Here is a 26,021-nt window from a genome sequence, read left to right as displayed (position 1 = left end):
GGATGGTTTAATCAGGATTGATTATTTAACCCTGAGTCGTCCTAAACACAGGGGTCAAAAGGGATGAATTATATAGTAACCATATTCATGTAGGTTCTGAGTGTTGGATTGTAACTCTTCACCTATCCAGACGTCGGATACCATTGCTAGATGGTCATTTCGATTAGTACAGGAATTGGTTCCTGTGCTACCGCTTAGGTTTGAACCTGCGGGGTCACAACATTAGAGGTTCCTATCTGATCTGATGGCTGATGTAGAATCCTACATGTTGAACTCATATCGAGAATCAGATTCTCTGATCACAAGTCCCACACATTTGGGTACCGGGGTCAAGAGTCCATGTTGGGACTTTTCGATCAAGGTTCATATTGATGAATTTGATTCTGATTGCCCATTGGATTTAGATTAATATTTATGAGAGGTTTAATTAGTGATTTGATCCTAATTAACTCAATTTGATTGAGTAATTATTTTTGTATCAAGTTCAATTGAATTGGATTCATTGGGTTTGACCCGATTAGGTTAAGAGTTGACCTAATCGTCAGATGGTTTGGTCCCTGATTTGATCAGGGGTTGGCTTAATCAATTTGATTTGATTAAGATTTATTGAGCTTAATTAAGTCTAATTAAGTTAGATTTAAAATAGTCTAATTGGCCTAACTTATTTGGTTCAATTAGGTTGGTTTAAATAATTAAACCACCTTGACCCAATCTCCATGCGCCACCTCACTTCCATTGCACCCATTTGAATTACGAGAAGGAATTTCTCATGAATTTTTCTTCACCAAGCCCTCCCCATCCCACTTTTGTGTGCCATATGGATGGATAAGCTGATTGTTACCATTCAAATTCAAAATGTTTGAATTTGAATGGACAATCAATCTTTGCTGCTTATCCCTTTTGTGCCCCATATTACATGAAAAAGGTTTCTCGTAAACCTTCCATGCACAAAGAGCCACGCCCTTCCTTTAGTAGATAAGGGTTGAGTTGGTTTGCATTTGAATTCAAAATTGATTTGAATTCAAATGTCCAACCACTTATCTTTTCTTTTGGATAAGACATTTGACTTGTTTTAAAAGAGGAGAAAGGTGGGGCGTGCATAGAAATTTTTGGAGAGAAATTTGGGGATGAGAACTTTCTACATAAGGTGAAGTCCAAATCCTTTCAGAGAAAAAGAAAGAAAAGAAAGAAAAAGGGGCAAGGTTTTCTTAGTGTACCCTAGGTTTCAGCCTAGGGTTCGGGAAGTGAGAAAGTGAGCTACGAGTGTCGTGAGCCCATAAAATTTAGGAAGATCTTCAACATCCTCTTAAGCATGTCTGCTAATAATCCAAAGTATCTAAAAAATCAGCAAATATGATCGAAGGAGTTCGATCAGATTGACCGTCGAAAGGCTCTACAACGAGCTAGCACTCGTAAGGAATCGATCAGATCGGGAGCTTCGTGTGGACGATCCGCAGAGGCCAGACACACTGTTGGCTGCATCATGATGATCAAACTCTCTCGACGATGATCAGATTACGGCGATCTACTACCCGCACAAAGGTATTATGTTCTGAACACAAAACAGTAAATTATTTACTGTTCAAATTTGAATTTCAAATTTAAATGCATGCATGCTGTATATCATATTTAGATCCTAGTGTAGGATAAATATATGTTAATTAATTATATTAATTAATATTTTTTGCTATAAAATCATAATTTTAAAAAAGTTTTAAAATTATCATTTTATCCCTGCACTGAATTTCGCAACACAAATTTGGTTTCTCAAATCAAATCAAATCAAAATCAAATCAATCCAATTAAAATAGATCTTAATCCAATTAAAAATTTAATTTAATCAGATTAAATTAGATTTAAATTTGATTTATTTTTTTAATCAAATTAGAAATTAGGTTGACCCAAGTCCTAATTAAACTACAACTCATTTTTTTTTACACTTGGCTTATCCAATAAACCAATTAAACTTGATCCAATCAAGCTCAAACTAAATCTAATTAAATCATATTTAATTAGACTTAATCTCAACCCTTTGGCTTAATCAAATTAAGCCAATTAGCAATCAAATTGCTAATCGATCCTCTTGCAACACTTGCACTAGGTTAAATGTCAATCGTATTGATAGTTTAAACCTACAACGATTCTTAATCGTTGATCAACCATCCGATCGAATCATGAACTCTAATATGTGTGACCTCATAGGTCTGAACCTAAGCTGATAGAATAGAATGAATTTTTATATCAATCAAAGTGATCATCTAACAATGGTACCCGATGGCCGGATAGGTCGAATGTGTAGAACAACATCCTTAGAACCCATACGGATATAGTTTTCATATAATTCATCTCCTTGACCAAAATACTCATAGGATACCTCAGAGCTCAACTGTCAACTTTGATCAGGTTGTCCACATTATATTTCAAAATATCAAATCTATCTGATGGATTATCCTGGCCAAAGTTTTGCTAAATTGAAATACAGTGACTCATTCTTCTCCAACTCTTGAAGTGGTCAATCTCGTCTTGATCACACTCCGACTTCGCAAGTATTTGACTATGCCTAGAAGTCTTCCGTCACTAAATTAAAAATTCAGTTAGTCAAGTACCAAAGCACAGTGAGTTACTTGCAAGTCACTGAGGCGATCTCAGGTCTAAGGGACACTTATACCTATATCCCATCAGAGATATTTTTGACAGCAGAATGCTCTGGAGTTGGTCACATTTAATGATGATATACCCTTATATCTCACCTGTATGTCATACCAGTGTCTTCACACTCCTTGGTTAAGAGGACAACCAACCCATATGGCCTACAGCGACCTATGCTCAATAGAAGCTGTCATCCTTATTAACAACCCATCATTTGGTCGTGAACAGTTTTAAGGACTAATCGATAAATTCTCTCTTTATCAAACCTAAATAGTCCTAAGGACTTTATCACAATAACGAAGTTTATTAGAAGATAAAAACTTATGATGAAAATATCAAAAATATATTTTATTTATTAATAAATTAATTACAATACAAGGTTGCTCAACTATCAACAGGTTGACGATTGACTTTTGGAACATATTTTTCAATAACTCCCACTTGTCCTAAAGCCACTCGACACAGTATCTAATATCCATCTTCGACTTGTGGTTATTAAACTCCTTTATAGCCAGGGTTTTAGTGAAGGGATCGGCAAGATTCTCCTTTCCGTCGATCTTCTAAAGGTCGATGTCACCTCGATCCACGATCTTCCAGACCAAGTGAAAGTGGCACAAAATGTGCTTCGTCCATTGGTGTGCTTTGGGTTCCTTCATCTGAGTAATGGCACCAGTGCTGTCACAGTAGAGCAGGACCAGACCATCGAGGGAGGGTGCTACTTCGAGCTCGATGATGAATTTTCTCAGCCACACAGCTTCCTTCACGACATCCGATGCTGCGATGTACTCCGCCTCACAAACAGAGTCTACCACAGTATGCTGCTTAAAACTCTTCCAGCAAATATCTTCATCATTCAAAATAAAGATATAACCTGACACGCTTCTACTGTCATCAGGGTCAGATTGAAAGTTGGAGTCTGTGAACTCCACAAGTTTTAGATCTGACTCATCATAAACCAACCATTGATCCTTAGTATTTCTTAAATACTTAAGGATGGCTTTAACCACTTTTCAGTAATTTTTTCAGGATCAGATTGATATCTACTCACTACTTCTAGTGAGTATGCCACATCTAGTCTTGTACATGTCATAGCATACATGATAGATCCCACGGTCGAAGTATATGAACTCTACTCATACGCTCTCTCTCTTCAAGAGTTGTCAGACAATCCTTCTTAGAGAGAGAAATTTCATGATCTATCAGTAGATAGCCTTCTTAGAATTCTCCAAGCTGAACCTCTTCAGATAGTGACTATGTACGTAGACTGGGATAACCCAAGCATCCTTTTAGATCTATCCCTATAGATCTTCATCCTTAGGATGTAGGATGCTTCATCCAAATCCTTCATGGAGAACTGCGATGATAACCAAACTTTTATTTCCTGTAGTGCGGGGATGTCATTCTCGATTAAGAGAATGTTATCCACGTACAAAATAAGGAATACCACAATTGGACCATTTGCCCATTTATAGATGCAGGGCTCTTCTCCGTTCTTAATGAAGCCATACGTTTTGATCACCTTATCAAAATACATGTTCCAACTCTGAGAAGCTTGTTTCAATCCATAAATGGATCTCTGAAGCTTGCACACCTTGGATCATCTGTGGATGTAAACCCCTCAGGTTGTATCATATACACCTCTTTGGCTAGCTCTCCATTCAGAAAAACTATCTTTACATCCATCTGTCAGATCTTATAATCCAAATGGACAGCTATTGCAAGCATTATCTGAATGAATTTGAGCATTGCCATAGGGGAGAACATCTCGTTATAGTCAATACCATAATATTGATGATACCCTAGACGGGCTTTATAGGTCTCCACCTTTCCGTCTGCACCCCTCTTCCTTTTGAAGACCCATTTACACCCAATGGTTTAACCCCTTCAGGTGGGTCAACCAATGTCCATACATCGTTGACCTTCATGGACTCCATTTTGGATTTTATGGCTTCAAGCCATTTCTCGAAATCAGATCTCTGCATTGCATCTATATAGGTGATCGGATCCTCATCATTCTCATCAAGTTCGATGGGATCACCATCCCAGATCAAACAATCATAGTATCTATCCGACTGACGCGGTACTCTACCAGATCGCCTTAATGATGCAGGTACATTGAGCTTCAAATCTGATCTAATCAAATTTGACTCAGGTTCAGCTATTGGTGTCAGTCCTTCTATCTGTTGAACTTCATCAAGTTCAACCTTAGAGGCAACGATTTCTTCACCAAGAAACTTCTTTTCTAAAAAAGTTGTCTTAAGGCTGATGAACATCTTTTGTTCATCAGCATGGTAGAAAAAATATCCTTTGGTCTCTTTGAGGTACCCTATGAATGTGCATTTGTCAACCTAGGTCTAAGTTTATCTGTAACTAACCGTTTGACATAGGTCGGGCACCCCCAGATCCTAAGGTGTGAAAGTGCTGGCTTACGTCCTGTCCATATCTCATATGGGGTCTTAATTATATACTTACTTGGAATCCTATTTAACAAATAACAGGTCGATTCGAGTGCATATCCCTAGAAGGATATCGGCAAGCTGGCAAAATCCATCATGGATCAGACCATGTCTAACAGAGTCCGATTTCTCCTTTCAGACACACCATTATGCTGTGATATTTCTGGAGGAGTCCATTGGGAGAGAATCTCATTCTCTCCTAGATATGTGAGAAACTTATCAAAATGTATTCTCCTCCTCGATCAGACCGAAGAATTTTAATACTCTTCTCAGTTTATTTTCTACTTCACTTCAAATCATTTGAACATTTCAAATGAATCAGACTTATATTTCATCAGATAGATATATCCATATCCAGATAGATCATCCATGAAAGTGATGAAGTAGAAATATCCACCTCTAGCACTTGTGCTCATGGGCTCGCATACATCAGTATGTACTAGACCCAAGAGCTCAGTAGCTCTCTCACCTTTTCCAGTAAAAGGTAACTTGGTCATTTTACCAAAAAGATAGGACTCACAGGTTGGAAGTGATTCACAATCACTGATTTTGAGGATTTCCTCTTGAGTCAACTTGTTTATCCTGTTCTTGTTTATATGATCTAGCCTACAGTGTCATAAATAGATATCTGATACACTATCTAATCTAGGGTGCTTGCCTGTAGAATAGACTACGTTAACAAGTTATGATAACATATACACACTATTGTTCAAATATCCATAAAAAATAGTAACACTATTCATAATGATATTACAAACTTATTTCTTTATTGAAATTTTATAATCATTTTTGGTCAGAAGGTCTATAGAAATAACATTTAAAAAAAAACTAGAACAGAAATGACAATCATTAAGAATAATGGTATGGAACTCAAATACAAGTTTCAAGATTCCTAATGCTAGAACTGAACTGGTCTTCCATCTCCAATGTTCAAGAACCTCTCGTCTTGCTCGAATCTCCTACTGACCTGCAACCCTTGCAATGAATTGCAAATATGGTAAGGGCTACCGGTATCCAATACCCAGTCAGTTATATCACAAATAGAGAAATTGCAAGGAGTTATCATATAAATACCTTATCCAGCAACAGCTTGTTTTTTTCTTGCCTGTTCGGGTCCAAAGAGGTAATGTACTGAGGACAGTTCCTCTTCCAGCGCCCCCGCTTCTTGCAAAAGAAGCATTCAGTTTGACTCTTATCGGGCTTGACCTTTTTAGTCTGGCCCTGCACTGATGTTCCAGCATGAACTTACACCTTCTTCACTTTCTTCTTCTTGTTCTTCTTTCTTTCTTAAAGGGTCGAGAATCAGAAGATGAACCTCCCACTAAGTTCACCGACTCCTTATGGAGTTGGTGATTCTTCTCAAAGTTCTGAAGCAACCCCAGTAATCCGTGGTAGTTTACTTCAGGCTTTGTCATTCTATAATGAGTGAGGAATGGGAGATAAGACTTGGGCAGCGAGTTCAGCATTGCATTTTCTCAAGCTGTTCATGCAAGGGAAAGCTGAGCTTGCTTAAACACTCCATCAGCTCGATCATGTATAATACATGACCAGTGACAGAGGCACCATCCCGTATTTTGGCGTTGAAGATGGCACAACTAGTCTTGTGCCTCTCCATATCATCGGGTGTGCCAAAGACATCCTCCAACACTTGAAGCATATCTTTTGGCTGAGTCATCTCAAATCTGTGATTGAACTCATCGCTTATGGCAGCCAGCATGATGCAGCATACCGTGGTCTGATCAGTGAGCCACTTCCGGTAAGTATCTCTAACTGTTCCACATGCATTAGCATCTGGCTCCTCAGGTGCAGGATCCATTATCACATATAGGATCCATTTATGCTCCAAGACTATCTTCAACTTTCGGTACTAGCTACTGAAGTTGGGTCCCACCAACTTATCATTATCCATCAATGATCGGAGTGATAGAAAAGTGGTCATATCTACACAAGAAAAAATTATAACCTAATTAGTAATTGATTCATTAAACCTAAAGATTTGAACTTTAATCAAAAGGTTTCTCTCACTATTTTATTCGAATTGATAGCCTCTACCTTCAATTTAAGGAATTACTCTAATTTCTTAGTAGATACTAGAATCCACTTAGATTGCACACAAGCCCAACTTTGGTTGGCCAACCCATGTACATCTAAGGATAGGTTCATAACCAATTATTTCTCTAAATAATTTTTAGTAGTTTTAATTTTGCCCCAGTTCCTAATCAGTAGGCTTTGGCCTCTACTGAAAAGGTCTAGTTAGGTCCAACCATTAACATAACCATACTTGGCCCATCTAGCCAATGAATGATTAGGCCCAACTTTGGTTGGCTAACCTAACCACCATTTAGAAAGATGCAGTTAAGAAATCATATTATGAATGATAATTCCATCAGCCGATAAGCACCAGGCCTTTGGGCCTCCAATGATTATCCAATTGATGGACCCATTATCATCCACTTAATGGGAGGTTATGATCTAGTTATCACCATAACTATTTTATTTTAAGAATCTAATAATTTTAAAGAATTTAATTAATTTAGAGAAAAGATCAGATGAATCAGTTTATCATGATCCTCCCACTGGCTTCATCAAGTCAGCTTAAGAAGACCATTAAAAGAGCTGGTCTAGGAGCACCTAAATCAACACACTGATTTACCTAGCTGACATGGGTCAGCTCGAATAGTCAAATAATCCGATCAAAATATAATTTCACCAAGAGGCCAGGTAAGTTTGATTGATGGGAGGATCTGCCAAAGCTTACCTTAGACACCATCAGAAATGGCCAGGTAAGCGAGCTTCCAATTAAAAACCATCGATCTGGTTTACCTTAGACACCAACTGGTCTAATTAGTTTCGATTAGATCAACCTAACAGTTCGTGCTAGACCGCTTAGCCAAGAATCAAGTCTATTTGATTCTCATTAAAGACATGGACTTGACCAACTATAACTATTGTAATTGATCTAGAGAATCCTTGATCTAATCTAAGACAATAATTGATTAAATTTAGTCAATTCTCTAATTAAGTTCATCTTTAATCTAACCTTACGTCTAACCCAATTAATGGACCTAATTCTCACTAACCCATTAATCTAATGTGTTATGGTTTATGTCTTAGGTTCTTCAATTCACAATCCTAGAACCTAATCAAACAACTTCTTAATTCTCAATTATGTTTTGGACTGAGGGTTGGGTTCGACTTTTCGAAAATAATTTTCATATTTGTAAAATATTTTTATAATATGGTTCTACCAACCAAGTTGCATGTTTGATTCATAATCAAAATACAAGTAAATAAGTATAAAATTGCTTTAGATCTAATCTAAACAGGTTCATGTAATTGAAACAATTTCAACTTTAAATTGTGCAAATTTCTCAGACAAATATATTATGATTCTTTACGCAGAAATTATTAACAAAGAAATTTTATTTTAGATTTAAATATTTTTTAAATCTAATAAATCATAAATTTAATCTAGATCACATCTAACAAATTTATGATTAAAGATAGATCTACACGAACTAGGACAACCTTTGCACTGTAAGGGATAAACCTTACAGCAGGACAACCTACAGTTCGTGATTGATCTAAAAATTTTAATTTCAGATTTAACAATCATATTATAAATTAGATCTAATCTAAAAAATAATTTAAATATGTATAAATAATTATGTAATAAACAACCAAGGCTCTAATACCAATTGAAGGAACCAGATCTAGGATTTCAAGGTTAGATCTTAAAATTTTTTCAAGATCAGGCAGTGGAAGACTAAAATAAATCAAAATTTATCTTATAAATCTAGAGAATCTCTAGATCTAAGATTTTATTAAATAATTATTACATAGTATTAAATCAAAAATTAAAATATAAAGAGCAAGAACTACATGTTGATCATATCAACATGTTTCTATACTACATCTAATGTATGTAAAATATAATAGATCAGATCTATTACCTTGCAAGTTAGACGTTCTAACTTTGCTGATCCAACTTGAGGATGATGTTATGAGCCGCACAAGCATCCGACCTCTAAGAGTCATCCTCACAAGCCGACGAATCACGATCAGAAGTTCTAATCCAGAAATTAGCATAGTATGCTAGTACTACGTTGATCCTTCTTTGATGGTCGATCAGATGCCTCTTTCTCCTTGATTTAGACTCTTCCAAAGATGAGAAGTAGAAAAAGGAGTTTTAAATGAGGCACTCTCAGAAAACTTACAGATGGAGGAAGGGAAGGGATGAACCCAGCAACTCTAGATGAAGACCCTCTTCTTCTCTTTGCTCTAATCCAGACACCTAGTTTTGTGTCTATTAGATCTCCATGCCCTAAGACTCTTTCTTCTTGATTTTTGGATGCCCCAAAAGTCTCTCAATGCTCAATGTTCCACAAAAATTTCATGAAAAAATTTATTTTAAGTAGAGAGATATGAAAAGTCCTTGTCTAGGTCAAATACCTAGTCAAGGATTATCCAAACAAGGCAAGACAAGGGGCGCCCAACTCTTGGGCATCCCCTCCTTCTTTTTCTGCCATGGACTACCAACAAAGGGTACATATTATGTTCCATAAAAGTCACAAAAATCTTAAAAATAATTTGGATAAAATCAGTACCATAAGGAAAGAGTTTTAGTTTCCTAAAACTCTATCTCATAGAGTTTGAAATCCAAACTAATTCCTACTTTGACTTGATCCACAACCACATTCCATGTAAGAGAGAAAGAGAGAAAAGTTTTGGACATGCATGAAGACCTGGAAGAGAAGATTTTGTTGTACAAAATAAGAGAGAGTGGGCATGGGATAAAAGAGAGTGGGCGTGAGGGGCTAAGGTGGCGCAAGGTGGAATCCTAGTCTTACTAAGATTCAATCTATGACTTGTTCAAATTTAGTTTCTCAAATCAAATCAAACCAAAATCAAATCAACCCAATTAAAATAGGTCTTAACTCAATTAAAAATCTAATTTAATCAAATTAAATTAGATTTAAATCTAATTTAATTTTTTAATCAAATTAAAATTAGGTTGACCCAAGTCCTAATTGAACTAGGACTAATTTTTTCTTGCACTTGACTTATCCAATAAACTAATTGGACTTGATCCAATCAAGTCCAAACTAAATCTACTTAAATTATATTTAATTAGACTTAATTTTAGCTCTTTGTCTTAATCAAATTAAACTAATTAGAAATTGAATTACTAATCGATCTTCCTGCAACACTTGCACTAGGTTAAATGTCAATCGTATTGATCGTTTAACCCTAGAACGATTCTTAATCGTTGATCAACCATCCGATCGGATCATGAACTCTAATGTGTATGACCTCATAGGTCCAAACCTAAGTCAATAACATAGAAATAAATTTTTATACCAATCGAAGTGACCATCTAGTAATGGTACCCAACGGTCGGATAGGTCAAATGTGTAGAATAACATCCTTAGAACCCATGCGGATATCCCCTTGACCAAAATGCTCATAGGACACCTCAGAGTTTAGCTATCAACTCTGATTAGATTGTCCTCATTGTATTTCAAAATATCAAATCCATCTGATAGATTATCCTAGCCAAGGTTTTGTTAAATTGAAATACAGCGACTCATTCTTCTCCAACTCTTGGAGTGGTCAACCCTATCTTGATCACACTCCGACTTTGCAAGTACTTGATTATGCCCAGAAGCCTTCCATCATTGAATTAAAAATTCAGTTAGTCCAGTACCAAAGCACAGTGAGTTGCTTGCAAGTTACTGAGGCAATCTCAGGTCTAAGGGACACTTATACCTATATCCCATCAGAGACATTCTCGACAGTAGAATACTTTGAAGTTGGTCACGTTCCATGATAATATACCCTTACATCTCATCTGTATGCCATATCAGTGTCTTCATACTCTTTGGTTAAAAGGACAACCAACCCATATGGCCTACAGCAACCTATGCTCGATAGAAGCTGTCGTCCTTATTAACAGCCCATCATTTGGTCGTGAACAGTTTTAAGGACTAATCGATAAATCCTCTCTTTATCGAGACTAAATAGTCCTAAGGACTTCATTACAACAACGGAGTTCATTAGAAGATAAAAATTTATGATGAAAATACCAAAAATATATTTTATTTATTAACAAGTTAATTATAATACAAGATTGCTCAACCGTCAATAGGTTGATGATTAGCTTTTGAGAAATATTTCTCAACATTTACAACAGGCTCAAAGTGTGATCTAATCTACTCTAGTTCTGCAGGTTCACTAGATTGTGTCGGTTCTTTTATTTGTTGAACTTCATCAAGTTCAATCTTTGAGGTATTAGTTTCTTCTCCAAGAAATTTTTTTTTCAAAAAGATTATCTTAAAGCTAATGAATATCTTTTATTCATTGATAAGGTAGAAATAATGCTCCTTAGTTTCTTTCAGATATCTAATGAAAAGATATTTGTCAGACCTATATCCGAGCTTGTCTGTTATTAAATGTTTGACATAAGTCGGACACCCCCAAATCCTAAGGTGTAAGAGCACTGGCTTACGTCCAGTCCATATCTCATATGGTATTTTATTTACAGACTTACTCAAAATCTTATTAAGTACATAATAAGTCGACTCAAGTACATATCTCCAAAAGAAGATCGACAGACTAGCAAAGCCCATCACAAATCGAACCATGTCTAATAAGGTTTGATTTCTCCTTTCAGACACACCATTGAGTTGTGGTGTCTCAAGAAAAATCTATTGTGAGAGAATCTCATTCTCTCCTAGATATGTCAAAAACTCACTGAAGAGGTATTCATCCCCTCGCTCAGATCGAAGAATTTTAATATTTTTTTTAGTTATTTTTTTTACCTCATTATGAAATCGTTTGAATATTTCAAACGATTCAGACTTGTGTTTCATCAAGTAGACATGTTCGTATCTAAATAGGTCATCAGTGAACATAATGAAGTAGTAATACCCACCTCTGACACTTGTGTTTATAGATCCACATACATCAATATGTACGAGACGTAGAACTTCGCTGGCTCATTCACTTTTTTCAATAAAAGATAATTTGATCATTTTTTCAAGTAGACAAGGTTCACAGATTAGTAATGATTCACAATCATTGACTTCGAAGATTCCCTCTTGAGTCAACCTGTTCATCATGTTCTTGTTAATATGATCTAGCCTACATGCCAAAGGTAGGCATCCCAGACATTATCTATCCTAAGACGTTTATTTGATATGTACATTACACTAAATCATGATACAACGTAAATGTCATTGTTTAATTATCCATTCATCACAGTAACAGCATTCAAAATGATATTACAAGTATTTTTCTTTATTAAAATTTTATAACTATTCTTGACAAAAGGCCTACAGAAATATATTCAATAAGAAACTAAGATAAAAGTCAAAATCATTAAGACCAATGATATGAGAATTGAATGTAAGCTTGATAATTCTTAAAGCTAGAACTGAAACTGATCTTCCATCTCCAACATTTAGAAATTTTTCATCATCTTTAAATATCCTACTGATCTGAAGTTTCTGCAATGAATTACAAATGTTAATAGGACTATCAGTATCTAATACTCAGATCATAGTATCACAAATAGAGAAGTTGCAAGGTGTCATCATATAATTATCTTATTCAGCAACTGCTTGCTTCTTCTTCTTATTTGATCTGTTTGGATCAAGAGAGGTAATGTACTGAGGATAATTCCTCTTTCAGTGACTCCGCTTCTTATAATAGAAGTATTCTATCTGACTCTGATTGGACTTAAACTTCTTGGTCTAACCCCCAGCATGTTGTATCTTTTTATTTTTATTTTTCTTCTTTTCTTTCATAAAGGGATGATGCCGTACTAAAGAAGATCCTCTCACTATATTTACCATCATCTTGTGGAGTTAGTGATCCTTCTTAAAAGCCTGCAGCAACCTCAGTAAATCATGATAGTTGACTGCAGACTTCATTATTCTATAATAACTGAGAAAGGGGAGGTAAGACTTGGATAGAAAATTTAGTATTGTATCTTTTTTAAGCTATTCATACAAGAGAAAGTCGAGCTTGCTCAGGTGCTCGATCTGTTCAATCATGTATAATACATGATCCGTGACTGATGCCCCTTCTCTCATTCGAGTATTGAAGATGGCACAACTAGTCTTGTGCCTTTTAATATCGTCAGGAGTGTCGAAGAATTCATTCAATACTTGTAACATTTTCTCCGATAGAGCATCCTCGAACTTATGGCTGAACTCATTATTCATCACCGTCTGCATAATGCAATGCACCATGGTACGGTCATTGAGCCACTTTTGGTAAGTGTCTAAGACTGCACCACATGCATTCGGAGCAGGCTCCGTCGGTGCCAGATCTGTAAGCATGTACAAGATTCACTCGTGCTCTAAGACTATTTTCAATTTTTGATACTAACTATCAAAATTGGATCCCATCAATTTATCATTATTCAATAGTGATTGAAGCGACAAGATGGCGGCCATAACTGTAAAAAAACAATCAAAAATTTAATTAGTATATGAATTATTAAGATCTAAAGACTTGGACTTTAGTCTAAAGGTTCTTCTACTATTTTATATGAATTGGTAGCCTCTATCTTCAATTTGAAGAATTTTCTTAATTTCTTAGTAGGTACTAGAATCCACATAGACTATACAAAGATCCGACTTTGGACGGCCAATCCATGTATATCTATGGGTAGGTTCTTAATCAATTATTCCTCCAAACAACTTCTAGTAAATAATTTTGCCCCAGGTATCTTTTTGTAGGCTTTGACCTCTACTGAAAGATTTGGTTAGGTCCAACCATTAATATGACCATACTCAGTGCATCTAACTAATAAATAATTAGATGCGACCTTGGTTAGCCATTCTGACCACCCATCAGAGAGACACAACTGAGTTATCATATTATGAATGATAATTTCAATAGCGAATAAGCACCAGGCCTTTCAACCTCCAATGATTATTAGACTAATAGACCCATTATCATCTAACTTAATGAGAGGCTATGATCTAGTTATCTTCATAATTATTTTATTTTAAGGACCTAATAATTTAGAGGACTTAGTTAACACATTTTAAGAGAAAGAGAAGAAATTGACAAGTAAGTCATAAATCCTCCCACTGACTTCATCCAGTGAGATCAAAGAAGACAAGAGACAAGTCAGTCCAAGGGCACCTAAATCAATCATACTAATTTATCTATGCAGTATGGGTTAGCTTGAATCAATAAGCAACCTAATCAAAAGCTGATTAACTATATTGATCAAGTAAGTGAGATCGGTGGGAGGGTCTGCCAAAGCTTGCCTTAGTCACCATCAAAATGGCTAGATAAGCCGGCTACCAATTAAAAACCACCGATCATAATGCCATACTTACTTTAGACACCAATTGGTTTATCAGTTTCAATTTGGTTTGCTTAAAGACTCGAGCTCGATGATTGAGTCACGATCAAGTCCACTTGATCTAATAAAAAATATGGACTCGACCAACTACAACTATTGTATTTAATCTAGAAAAATTTTGATTTAATCTAATTCAATTTTTGATTAGATTTAATCAATTTTTTTATTTAATCCATTTGATTCTAACCTTAGGTCTAACCCAATTAAGAGGATCTGATCAAACTAAACCATAGACCCATGTATTATGCAAATGTCATTAAATCTTTAATTCACAATTCTAGATTTTGATTTTGATTAAATCTTAATTAAGTGTATAATCAATATGGGTTTAGATTTTGATTTGAAATAATTTTAATTTATAAATATTTTACAATGATTTTGTGTAAAAAATTTTCTATTCTGAAACTTAGTCAGCTCACCCCTGGATTGAGTCGGTTCACTACAGTGGGTCGACTAAGTTTTGAAACTTAGCCGACTCACTGTAAACAAACAATAACCTATTCTATGCACCTACTGCAACTGGGTTGGCTCAACAAAAAATTGGACTGACTAACCAGAGACTGAGTCGACTAAGTTTAAAACTGAGTCAACTCAACATGCATGCCAACAATTATTGTAAAATTTCAGATCTGACAAATTTCACATAAACTGAAATAAAATCAATCATAAATAAATTTTTAGATCTTATCTAAATTTTTTATGATTTAAAATTTTATTTTTCATGATTAAAATAATTTTAGTCAATTAGATTAGATGTTATTACTTTTCATACAAGTTGTATCACATACAACAAATCTTAAGATTTCAAGAACTAAAGTTTTGCAGAAAAATAAATTTTCTTTCTTTCGCATTCTTCTTCATGGGACATAATCACTTGGCACCCCTACATGCCATAAGAGCACCCCATCGAATGGAAAGAGAGGATCTTTAAATCCTACTTGCTTCTATGATTGGACGGCCTGATGATCAACCCAATTCGAGTACTAGCTACTCGAACTTCTACTCTAATATGTAACTGATCAGATCAGAGCATAAAAATTATTTAGATCTTATTTAAACAATAAGAAATCAGATCTGAATGCATATAAATTTATATAATACAAAACCTAAGCTCTGATACCAATTAAAAGAAAAATCGATAGTTTTAAGCATGCATTTTAAAAAAAATTTAGCGAAAGATACTAGATTAAATACTTTAATGTATAAATCATGCTATAGATCAGATCTAAAACTACCTACTTAGGATCATATGACATAAATTTTATGCATAATCTAATTTAAATATTATTGATCATATCAATAATCAGGTAGATCACATCTACAACAGGCATACCACGTGAGTAGTTCTTATCTACTGAGATCAGATCTCTTATCAGAGCATGATTTTGATGATTGCCGCTACTGATAAATATGATAAAGAGATTCTTTGTAGATACTCATAGTCATACAGAGTATCCGACCTCTATGGAATGTCCACTCGAAGATCTGATGCTAATCGATCTTCTTGGGAGTGCTAGCTCATGTGTAGACCTTCTTTAATGGCTGATCTACGCCCTTCTGTGGATCTCATGGACTCTTCTGGATGAAAAAAAGAATGCTAAGGAGGAGGATGAGTTGGGACAGTGTGGAGAGGAGACACTCTATTCTCACTTTTTCTCTTCCCGATACCTTAGACTAGAACCCTAGGGTTTACACTCAAGCTCAAGAGGAAGCAGCTATCCTCTATAACACGCACAGAAGACCCACCTCGAGACCTCACACCCCACCAGAAAATTTCTCATAGTAATTCCCTTTAGATTTGTCTCACAAATATATTTCCTTCTTAAGGATGGCATCCCAAAATGGATAAGGATAAGGATGTTAGGTAGTTTCATTCAAACTTGAATTCAACCAAACCCAATCCACACGAATTCAAAATACAAGTTGAAGTCACATTAATCCTTATCCAAAGGGGTGAGAAACACTTGTGGGAATGAGATATTCTTCATGCAAATTCAAAATTTGCATGAAGAGGTAAGGGCATGGATATGATGTGGTGCTAGGGTTCAAATTCAAACTCATTTGAATTTGATTTAATCCAATTTGGTCCTAAATCTAATCAAATTCAAACTCATTTGAATTAGATAACTTAACCTAATTTGATTAGGCACTAAATCAACTTGATTAATTTCTAATCCAATTAAAAATTAATTGAGCCAAAATCTTGATCCAATCAAGAATCTAACACCCTTAGCAATTAGATTATCTCATTATCTAATCGGATCAAACCTAATTGAATCTAATTTATTTAGACTTGATCTGAACTTCATTGTTCGATCAAATTGAGCTAGTCAGCAATCTAATTGCTAATTAATCCTACTATAATTCACTAACCATTAGCAAATTAATTTATCATAAATTTTACATAAGATTAATCAATAATCAAATTGATAATTATATCCTTGAATAATTCTCAATCGTTGATCAGCCACTTGATCAGACAGTAATTTCTTTTGTGTGACCTCATAGATTCAAACCTAAGCTGGTAGCATAGAAATAATTTTTTGTATCAATCAAAGTGATTATCTAGCAATGGTACCCAACGTCTGGATAGACCGAATGATTGCAAAATAGCATTCAAGAATTCTAGACTATAGTTACCGTATAATTCATCCCTTTGACCCTCAGTGCTCAGGATGACTCAGAGTTAAACTGTCAACTCTTAACCAGTACATCCATAATGTGTTCAACCTCATAAATCCTATTACTCCTCGTAAGGACTATCCTGGCCAAGATTTTATTGAATTGAAACACAATGTAGCACTTACTCTTGAAACCAGAAGCGGTCAATCCCATTTTGACACATACACCAACTTATCAAATACTTGATTGTGCCCAAAAAATTTTTATCACTAAATCAAAAATTCAGATAGTCCGGTACCAAAGCACAGTGAGTTGCTTGTAAGTCACCGTGATGATTTCAGGTTGGAGGGATGTTTATATCCATATCCTTCGCAAGCTACTCTTGACAGCAAGTGCTCCACAGTTGGATCATATTCAGTGAGATGTACTTTTACATCTCATCTGCATGTCATACCAATATCTTCACACTCCTTAGTTAAGAGAACAACCAACCCATATGGCACACAATGACCAATACTTGATAAACTTATCGTCCTAGTAATAGCATATCATTTGGTCATGAACACTTTTAAGAACTAAATGATAAATCTTTCATTATCAATTAAAATAGTCCTAAAGTCTTCATCACAATATAGGAGTTCATAAAAGAAGATATACAATTTGTGATAAAAAAATCAAATAATTTTTATTAATAAATAATTCATCTATAATTACATACAATGAGCTCAACTGTCAACAGATTGACGATTGACTTTGGGACATAATTTTCAATAACTCTCACTTGGACTAAAGCCAATTGGTACAGTATCATATATCCATCTTTCATTTGTGATCATCGAACTTCTTGACATCGAGGGCTTTAGTGAATGGGTCGGCTAGATTCTTCTTTCCATCGATCTTTTGAAGCTCGACGTCATCTCGATCCATGATCTTCTAGATAAGATGGTAATGGTGTAGAATATGCTTAATGCGCTGATGGAACTTCAGTTCCTTCGCTTGAACAATAGCTCCAGTGCTGTCGCAGTACAATAGGATAGGACCATCAATGGAGGATGCCACTCCAAACTTGTCGATAAACTTCTACAATCATATAGCTTCCTTCGCAGCATCAAATGCCACAACATACTCCACTTCACAAACTGAGTCAGCCACAGTGTACTGTTTAAAATTTTTTCAGAAGATTGCCCTACCATTTAGGATAAAAATATATCCCAATATCCTTTTGCTATCGTTATAATCTGACTGAAAGACAAAATTTATAAATGTCAGAAGTTTCAAGTCAGATTCTTCATAAATGAGCCACTGATCCTTAGTATTTCTTAAATATCTAAGGATAATTTTTACGACCTTCCAGTGATTCTCATCTAGATCAGACTGATACCTACTCAGTATGTCTAGTGAGTAGACAACATATGATCTCGTACATATTATGACGTACATTATAGATCCTACAATCGAAGCATATGAGATTCTACTCATGCGCTCTCTTTCTCAAGGGGTTGTCAGACAATCTTTTTTTGAAAAAAAAAATTCATGATCTATCAGAAGATAGTCTTTCTTAAAATTTTTTATATTAAACTATTTCAGTATGGTATCTATGTACGTGGACTGGGACAATCCAAGCAATCTCTTAGATCTATCTCTATAGATCTTCATCCCCAAGATGCAGGATGCTTCTCCCAAATCTTTTATGGAGAACTGGGACAACAGCCAAACCTTTATTCTCTATAATGTAGGGATGTCATTTTTGATTAAAAGAATATCATTTATATACAAAATAAGAAATATAACTACAGAACCATTTGCCCATTTGTAAATATAGGGTTCTTCTCCATTTCCTAGTGAAGCTATATATTCTAATCATTTTATCAAAATGTATGTTCCAACTCTTAGATCCCTGCTTCAATCCATAAATAGATCTCCAAAGCCTGTACATCTTAGACTCATTTGTGGATGTAAATCCCTCAGGTTGTATCATATACACCTCTTCTTTCAGCTCTTCATTCGGTAAAACAGTTTTCACATCTATTTGCCAGATTTTATCATCCAGATGTGCCGCTATCGCAAGTATAATCTGAATGAATTTGAGCATTGCCACAGAAGAAAATATCTTGTTATAGTTAATATTATAATATCGACGATATCCTTTGGCAACTAGATAGACTTTATAGGTCTCTACTTTTCCGTCTGCACCTCTTTCTTTTTTGAAAATCTACTTACACCCTATGGGTTTTATCCATTCAGGTGGATCAACTAATATCCATATATCATTGACCTTCATGGACTCCATTTCAGACTTCATGATCTCAATTCATTTATCAGAGTCAAATCTCTGCATTACATCTATGTAAGTGATCGGATCCTCATTATTCTTATCGAGTTCAACAGGATCATCATTTCGGATCAAGAAACTATACTATCTATCTAACTGATATGGTACTCTATCAGATCTTCTTAATGGTGCATCTATAATGGGCTTAGAGTTTGATCTATCAACTCTAGTTCTATAGGTTCACTAGATTGTGTCAGTTCTTTTACCTGTCAAACTTCATCAAGTTCAACTTTTGAGACATTAGTTCCTACTCCAAGGAACTTCTTTTCTAAAAAGATTATCTTAAAGTTGACGAACACCTTTTGTTCATCGTAAGGTAGAAATAATACCTCTTAATCTTTTTCGGATACCCAATGAAAAGATATTTATCAGACCAAGGTCTGAGCTTATCTGTTATTAAACATTTGACATAAATCAGACACCCCCAAACTTTAAGATGTGAGAGTACTGGCTTATGCTCTGTCCATATCTCATATGGTATTTTATTTACAGAATTACTCAAAACTCTATTAAATACATAATAAGTCGACTTGAGTGCATATCCTTAAAAGAAGATCGATAGACTAACAAAGCCCATCATGGATCGAACCATGTCCAACAGAGTTCGATTCTTCCTTTCAGATACACCATTATATTATAGTGTCCCAAAAAGAATCTATTACAAGAGAATTCCATTCTCTCTTAGATATATCAAAAACTCACTGGAGAGGTATTTACCTCTTTGATCAGACTGAAGAGTTTTAATACTCTTTTCAATTTGTTTCTCTACCTCATTATGGAATCATTTGAATATTTTAAATAATTCAAACTTATGTTTTATCAAGTAGGCATACTCATACCTAGATAGATCGTCAGTGAATGTAATGAAGTAGTAATGCCCACTTTTGACACTTACGTTCATAGATCCATATACATGAGTATGTACGAGATGTAGAACTTCACTAGCTCATTCATTTTTTTCAGTAAAAGATAACTTTATTATCTTTTCAAGTAGACAAGATTCACAGGTTGGTAATGATTCACAATCATTGACTTCGAAGATTTTCTCTTGAGTTAATCTGTTCATCCTATTCTTGTTAATATGACCTAGCTTACAATGTCAAAGATAGGCATCCGAGACATTATCTATCCTAGGATGTTTATTTAACATGTACATTATACTAGATCATGATACAATGTAAATATCATTGTTTAATTATCTATTCATCATAATAACACCATTCAAAATGATATTATAAGTATTTTTTTTATTAAAATTTTATAACTGTTCTTGATCAAAAGGCCTAGAGAAATTATATTCAATAAGAAATTAAGACAAAAGTGACAATCACTAAGAGCAATGATATAAAAATTGAATACAAGCTTGATAATTTCTAAAGCTACAATTGAAACTAAGCTTTCATCTGCAACATTCAAAAATTTCTCACCATCTTCAAATCTCCTACTGACCTAAAGTTCCTGCAATAAATTATAAATATTAATAGGACTATCAGTATCTAATACCCAGATCATAATATCATAAATAGAAAAGTTGCAAGGTGTCATCATATAATTATCTTGTCTAGCAATCGCTTGCTTATTCTTCTTATTCGGCCTGTTTGGATCAAGAAAGATAACGTACTAAGGATAATTTCTCTTTCAATGACTCTGCTTCTTATAATAGAAGTACTTTGTTTGATTCTGATCAAACTTGGACTTCTTGGTCTAACCCCCAGCATGTTGCACCTTTTTATTTTTATTTTTTTTCTTTTTTTTCTTAAAGGGATGATGCCCTACTGAAGAAGATCCTCTCACTTATTGGAAAATATGTCCCAAAGCCAATCATCAGCCTATTGACGATTGTGCTCATACTTGTAAATGATGAATTTTTATTAATAAAAGTTATTTGGCTTTTTTATTATAATTTATCCATCTTATTTTGAACTCCTGTACTGTGATGAAGTCCTTAGGACTATAATTAATCGACAAAGAAGAATTTATCATTTAGTCCTTAAAACTGTTCGTGATCAAATGATATGCTGTTAATAGGATGATAGCAATATCGAGTATAGGTCATTATGTGCCATATGAGTTAGTTGTCCTCTTAATCAAGGAGTGTAGAGACACTGTTATGACATGCAGATGGAATATAGGAGTACATTTGTATCGAACGTGACCATTTGTCAAGCACTCTACTGTCAAGAGTAGTTCGTGAAAGGTATGAGTATAAGTATCCCTCCGACTTGAGATTGTTGGATTTCGATGATGCAGCGGAATACGAATTTCAAAATTTTTCACATACATTCAACTATTGAAAAAACTAGTTTAACAATTAAATATGACTACCGAAATACAAAAGCCCCAGGAACACCTTGATGATGACAATCAAACAATCAAAAATATATACATCAGGAAGAGATCAGAAGTCATATACCAATATGAAGATCATGAACCGATAATCTTGAGATCCCCACAAGACTCCAAAGTAGAAGTCCTCCAATGGTGATCCACAAAGGATTGATCAAGGTCCTTCCCAATTCGATATGGTGCTACAGCCTTCTTCGCAAACTCGCTGCCGATCGTCCTTCGCAAGAATAGTTGCACCATAGCTTGTATGCCTTCATGACCTCCACTGGGATCTCTTTAAAAATTCTTTCTCAAAAGATGTCACCACACAAAAATGAAATCAGATGTTTAATACTTGAACAATCTGATTTTAGGACAAGCATCTCATGCTTTCCTTTTCCTCCTCCCTTCCTTTCTATTTTTCTCTCCCTTTTTTTTTATCTTTTTCACTTCAAATTTTTTTTGACTTTTCCTCACATGATTCCACATCTAAACCACTATTGGGGATGAATTTTATGCCATATGGGATTCTCCTTATATAAGATATGAAGGGGTGCCACATAAGTCACCAAGGGGCGCCAACTCTTGGCATCCCATCTACCTTACATACTAAAATTAATTTTTAGCATGTAATCCAAAGCATCAAAGCATGGAATAAGAAGTGATTTACAAGTAGAAGGATTCTTCCTCTACTAAAAAAAATTTGGATGCCATCTTATAGCGTGTGGAATTAAGGGAGCGCGTGAGAAAATTAAGAGTCTTTAACAATTAAGACTATTCTATATACAATGTATATATGTGGCGTCCATTTAATTTGTGACATTCAATTTCCTTCCAAGAGAAGGACTCCTCCTCCTCTTCCATGCCTCATATCCCAAGGGCCATCTCATGACACGAGAAATAAAGAAAAATACATGGAACTTAGAAAGAAATTTAAGAGAAGTAAGTGTGAAGGACTTCTTCTCTTAACGCCAAAAATAAATGGGCGTCATTTATTTTCTTGCATGTGGATATGGCATGGAGAAAGCTGATTCATATGAAACTCTTCCATAAAATCTAGATAAACCAACTAATAAATTAGATGGTTCAAACCCAAACACATTAGGTCAAGGCAACAAGCTTAGGTTAGCACAAACACCTTTGCACTGAACCCAATTGAAAACTTGGGTTAAGTCATGTGCTAGCAATTCAATTAACCCATTGAATTTATAATAAATCTAAATAGATTGGATCAAGATCAAATTTTTATTGTGTATGACCTATTGGGTTTCAAATCTAGTCAGCAGTAGATCCAGACTCATGACATAACCCTAATCCAATTAGATTAGGTCAGCTCAAGAGTCCCAATCAATTAAGACTCTTTCTAATTGATTCTTGAATTAAATTTTTTTAATTTTGATGAGTCCACGAGTCAAGATTGATATCTAACAATGTATCATGACTATCTAGAAGATTTAAAATTTAGTAAAAATATCAAAATTATCTTTCCATAGTGAGTTACCATGCAATTCAATCCTTCGATCATACAACATCTCGAAAAGATCATGGGTATAAAAATATGTCAAACCTGAATACCTATCCATATATATCTCGATCTAATGATGATAACTTGATCGATGAACCAGTAAAAAATTTTTCTGCTATTCATCCATGCTCTGGCCAGAGACTCTCAGAGTCATCATCCTATGAGATCACATAGGATGTTCTCTCCTCTTACAATGAGTGACTGATTCTTTATTGACCATTCGCAACCTTCATACATACTTCACCATATTCAGAATATTCCACACACATCTCAAAGTGATGTGTTAGGAAATAAATCAAAGTAAGGGTCCATGTACACAAGGTACCATAGTGATCTCAGGTCAAAAGATCACATGCACCACTCCCATTGGAGAACCATCTATTAACATGCTGTAAGACTCCATCAGATGTTCTTCCTGTGGGTCAGTTTCATGAACTCATTCTCTAATGAGTACCTACATCTTTGTATTAGTATCACCACACAAGTGATTGTGAGATCAACTACCCTCTCCATTGAGCATACACAGGATGTACCAGTCTTACCGGTATCATCGATCTATGACTCGATGATCCAACGATTGAAAATATTTTAAATTGGAGCTATCAAAATTTTAGATCTCACTGACACGATCTCATCATGGTCCTAAAATCATTATCCTAATCTATGGAGTTTATTATAATCATAAAAAATATGATACAGTAAATGATAAAACATAATACCTCATAAATAAAAATGACTAATGTCATACAAATGAATAGAAAGATAATATAAAAAAGTCCCTTCGCATCCTCATGCGATTGGCTTATAGGGCATTATTCTTTCAATCTTCCACTTGCACTAAAGCCAATCACCCCTGTACCTGATGTCCATGCAATCAAGGTGGCGATTACACTGCTGCTGTATAAGGCTTAGTGAACTGATCCATTATGATGTTCTTAATATTAACTTTTTTTATGATCAAATCATAAATGAGGTGAAAGTGCCTAGGATGTGTGTGGGTACCTGGTGAGACCACATCCAACTTAGTGATGAATACTTTCATCTGGTGACTTTTCTTAGCTATCTTTACTAACAGTGATTAACTGAGTCAAACATAGTTTGCTGTTTAAAACTCTTCCAATTCACTGCTCCTCTAGTACTTTGAGAATGCTTATCATAGTTTTCAAAAGATCCTATCATGGATCTGTCTGAAATAGATAATTATGCATAAAGCATAAATCACATCAGGCTTGGTACATTGAATATATAAGTAAGTAAACTCTTTTACACCCATTCATATTGAATCGCTTCAACATAAAATCCATATACCTAGACTAGAATAAGCCCAGCATCCACTTACATCTATCACTATAGATGCCAAGTACATTGGATGCTTAACCCAAGTCTTTTCCATGAAAACTTTTGTGATAAGCATGTCATTGACTGAGTGCAATATCGGGACTACCTTCCTAATATACTGTATGTCACCCACATATATAACCAAAAAGTTAGTGAGACTCCCACTTATCTTCTTGCACACACATATGATTCATCTATTTTTGATAAAGTCAAACATTTTGACTATCTCATCAAAAATAGAAGTACCATCTCCTCAACACCTGCTTGAATCCATAAATACATTTGCCTCCCACTAGAGACAACTTCTCTAGATGGTGTGTGGCAATAGCAAAAATTCAAATTGATATTCCTGTTAGCAACCTGTTGGATCGTACCCATAGGTGCTTCAACCACAGTCCATACTTGGTTGATATACAGGGAGTTCATTTCGGATGTCATGGTTTCAGGCCAACTGTCAGAGTCTCTACTCATGATAATTTTCAAATAGATCAAGAAAATATTATTCACAATAATGTATGGTGTATAGTCATTCTCAATGATAAATTTATATTTGAGTGGTACATTACGTACTCGAATTGACCTTCAGTGAGGAGGTGTATTTCATGGTTGTGCTTCATCAATGAGTACATCTAGTTGAGGATCAACTTGTGGACACTACACAGATTAGGATAGTTCATAGATCTTGAACTTCTCAAGTTCAATTATCCTCCCACTATCCTCTTAGAAAAAAAAAATTTTCTAAAAGGTGGCATACCTACTGACTAAACACTTTTGTCAAATAGAGTGGTAGAAGAAGTATCACATATTACTCTTAAGATAACCTATAAACTAATATATATATATAAACCTATTCTAGAACAAACTTATGTACATCAATACTTTTTACATAAGTTGGGCAACATGCCTCTTTTCATACCTCATATGGAGTGCCAGTAACAGATATTGACGGTATCTAATTCATAATATATACAGCAATTTCTAGGGCATATCCCCAGAATGAAATTCATGAAGCATATTAGAGAACACACCATATCTCATATGGGATGTCCATCTCTGGGTCAAGATATTATTAGCCTTTGAACATCCATATGTACAAGACCTAATACCATGCATGGCTTTTTTCATGTCCAGTAAATAGAATTTTGGTCATTTTATCCATGAGATAAGATTTACAAGTTCTATATGATTCATAATCATATAGACAAAAAACTCTTCTTGGTATTATTTGTTTATCTTTGACTCATAAAAATAGCCAAGTTAGTAATGCCAAAGATATGTGACCATCATATATTTATTACTTATTCCCATCAACATGAAGAACAATATCATTGATGACAGAAATATGAGACCATAGTCTTAAAATTTATCGGAATGAGAGTAACTTTTACT

This window comes from Elaeis guineensis, chromosome 4 (assembly GCF_000442705.2).
Source record: "Elaeis guineensis isolate ETL-2024a chromosome 4, EG11, whole genome shotgun sequence".
In the NCBI taxonomy this organism is placed as follows: Eukaryota; Viridiplantae; Streptophyta; class Magnoliopsida; order Arecales; family Arecaceae; genus Elaeis; species Elaeis guineensis.
The sequence above is the reverse complement of the archived record's forward strand: the minus strand, read 5'-3'. Positions refer to the sequence as shown.